At 48.9% G+C, this 3,192-nt stretch overlaps 1 protein-coding gene across 6 annotated transcripts in view; it reads left to right on the forward strand.

Moving 5' to 3' along the window:
- The window catches only part of St6gal1 (ST6 beta-galactoside alpha-2,6-sialyltransferase 1), a 137,804-nt gene that overhangs the window by 263 nt on the left and 134,349 nt on the right, over positions 1 to 3,192 (forward strand). The gene's annotated exons all lie outside the window — the stretch shown is intronic.

Raw genomic sequence — 3,192 nt, forward strand, 5'->3', positions numbered from 1 at the left:
GCCTGGAGCCGGAGTGTCTGCTGGTCGCCCGGGCAGAGGGGCCGCCCCGGCCTCCCCGGCGCTCCGCCAGCCTGCGCGCCCACAACAAACCCACGTGCGCCCGCCGCAGGAACCCTTCGCTACCGCACAGCCTGCATCGTGTAAGCCGATGCCTCGCAGAGTCAGACTTCCTATGGATCTTGGACTTACAGATCGGGAAACTGAGGCCAGCGGAGGGAGCGGGAACACAGGCACAGCAAACGCACGTGCGCCCCCGGGGATCTGGGGCCCCGCGGGTCCTGCGGAGCGGTCCGCGAGCGGGTTATTGTTTCAGCCACGCGGGAGGGTGCGGCGCTTCGAGCCCGCACTTGCGGCAGGAGGGCGAGAGATGTTCGAAAAGGTACCACTCGGGATCGGAAGAAACTGGCAGATTTTAAAAGGGAAAGCTAAACGGGCAAGAACGTTACAAAGAGGTCACTCCGATCCGAGCGTGCGCTCTAGGCCGGGGTGCATTCCTTGAGTTCAAGTGGTCAAGTCCGGACTTCTCCCTGGAGGAGGTGTCCTAGAGCTGTGGGGCTGAACCAAGGGTCTGTAGGTCCCCTTCCGAAAAGGACGGTGCCCCGCGCACCATTGTCCCTCCTGCGCTCTCGCGCTCTCGCAGGGGCCTCTGTTGGAAAATCGCGAGTGCCTCCCTAGACGTCGGAAAGAACAGTCCAATTTACACTAAATCCAACAACGAGGTTTGGCGTTTCCCTTGCGCTTTGCCTGCGAGGTACCTGTGTAGACACCCCAGGTGTCAGTGGCTCCTCCTCCTCTCACAAGGCCCCACCCAGGCCTCTCATCTCCTCTGGGGGCCGACTATTTAGTCTCAGTTCTCTCCGAATTATTTGAAGGAAATTCCGAGGCTCAGAGAGGTAGGTCCCTTATTTGCTGCGCTTTTGCCTTGCTGACCTAGACTCCGGTCACCGGGCCAGACATTATTTATTGAGATCTGGGTTGGCTGCGGGTAGGATAGGTTTGGGCTGGGTGGACCTCCTAGGCCAGATGTGCAGGAGTGATGGCACCGCGCCTGACTTTTCTGAGCATTCCGACAGCTGCTTCACCTTGGCAAGATTCTCTGGAGACTCACCTGTTTCTGAGGAGAATTGGACAGCCCCAACCCTGTACCCTTGTTATCGCAAGGGTCTACACCAGCAGCTAGTGAACCTTATATTTTAAAGGCCGGAATTGAGGTCTGAGAGTTCAGCCACTAGTTCAAGTTGAAGCCCGTTGACGGCTGAGTGACAGCTGAGTATAGGTCTCCCTACTGCATACTGAGCTGGCTGCTTGCATCCAAAGGGCTCTGTGGTTGGCTTAAAAGGCAGTGGCTTTGGGAAGAACAGAGTTAAACAAAGAAAGTAGTTCAGATTGAAAGCTGCACCCCTCCACTATCCCTTCCAAGAGTTTTCTATTCTGTGGAGGAGCGATGGATTTAGTAATTCCTCACTCCTCAGCCTTTCTTAAGCTTTCATAAGCGCGGCTGTTTTGCTATCCTGGCTGCCCCCTTGTTCTCGGATTGGAGCAGGGCCAACTGTGAAGACTTAGATGTTCTGCCTCACATCCCAGTGCTAAGAGGCCTTTGTTTGGGCCGAAGCTGGGGCTGTTGACTTCGGCCAGCTGGGAGGAAAGTGTCTCCTGTACTGGCTGCTCCTGAGCCCCTCATGGGAGAACAAAGCTTTGTTTTCATTGATTTTATTTAATTAATTTATCTTTTTTTATGAGTCCCATGGAAATAACTGCTTATTTTTGTGTTTGGCTGAGGAGAAACAGGAAAACCAAAGGACATTGAGGCCATTTTCCCCCGAATGAGGTGTGGTTTGTGGCCTCCCTGTCACCAGGTGCACGCACTTTTTCCTTAGCTCCAGGGGTGTTGACCTCTGTAGTCATTTCATTTACCACTGGAGTGCATTTTTCTCCTCAGGAGGCTAGCCATCTGAAGAACTTGAGAAATAATCTGACTGCTTCCCCGATCCTTTTATTTTTCGTATAGGAGAATTAAGAACCAGAGAAGAGAAATTACTTGCTCCCAAATACATAGACATGTACACAGTCTCTCTCCCTTTAGTGTCTCTTTTTGTGTAAAAGCAAAGCTGCTACATCAAACAAGTTGTTGTTGGTACCCCAGAGTAAAGGCAAAGTTATGATGGTTGCTATAACAACACCTTTTAAGTCAGGCAATGAGTTCCTTAAGGATTTAAATGCGTTTGGCTATTAGGCAGAGGTATGGATCTTAAGGAGTATTGAAATTATCATTGAGGATCGGTTTTCTTTGGTGCTTACTGAATGATTCACTTTGCTCTTGTGCTGGGTTTCCCTACTTCTCTCTGTCTCTGGCATCCCAGGTTAGGAAGCTGCTTTGTACTTAGAAAGCAAAGGGCAGTGACAGGTTAGAAGAGACTCCATCTAACTGTTCATCACAATTAGCCTCTGGGCTCCAAATTTCTTTGTCAAGTGAGAGTCCCATCTGCCCAGTGTCTGCACAAGCTCTTCTAGGAAGTAGGTGCTGCTCAAGGCCTTGGTGTCAAAGGAGGGCTTGGACCTATGTGGTCCATTGCTCATACCTGGCATCAGGTTTGATCAGAATTGAATCAGGGAAACATTTTTTCCTTTATTTTTTTTTTTAATTTTACTTTTATTTTTGTTATGTGTATGAGTGTTTTGCCCACATAGGATGGAAGCACACTACATGTGCGCAATGCATGCAGAGCCCAGAAGAGGGGGTCAGATCCCCTTGGAATTGCAGTCACAGATGGTTGTTAGCTGCTATGTGGGTTCTGGGAACCAAACCCAGGTCCTCTAAGAGGGACTGGTACTCTTAACGCTAAGCCATCTCTCTAGCCCCTGATTTCCTTTCCCTTGCTTGTCTGCATGCATTCTCAAACTATACGATACCATCCTGGCTCCTGTGGGTTTTATATTTATAAGCTTACTTGAAACAGTAACATGTTACATACTGTAGTTTCTCCATGTTAAAAAGGGTGATTTTCTAAGATATTACTAGAAAGGTCAGGCTAGCCTTCAGAATCAGTTTGTCAGTTCAAATTTTATTTATTGTTTTGCTTATAGAAATTAGACATTCCCATTGAAGATAAATTGGACAACATACTGAGAAACAGAAGAAATAAATCTGCTATCCCAAAAGAGTTACATAATAATTACTAATTTTCTTTCTAT

The sequence above is a fragment of the Nannospalax galili genome, unplaced genomic scaffold (genome assembly GCF_000622305.1).
Source record: "Nannospalax galili isolate Female #2095 unplaced genomic scaffold, S.galili_v1.0 scaffold591, whole genome shotgun sequence".
Classification (NCBI taxonomy): Eukaryota; Metazoa; Chordata; class Mammalia; order Rodentia; family Spalacidae; genus Nannospalax; species Nannospalax galili.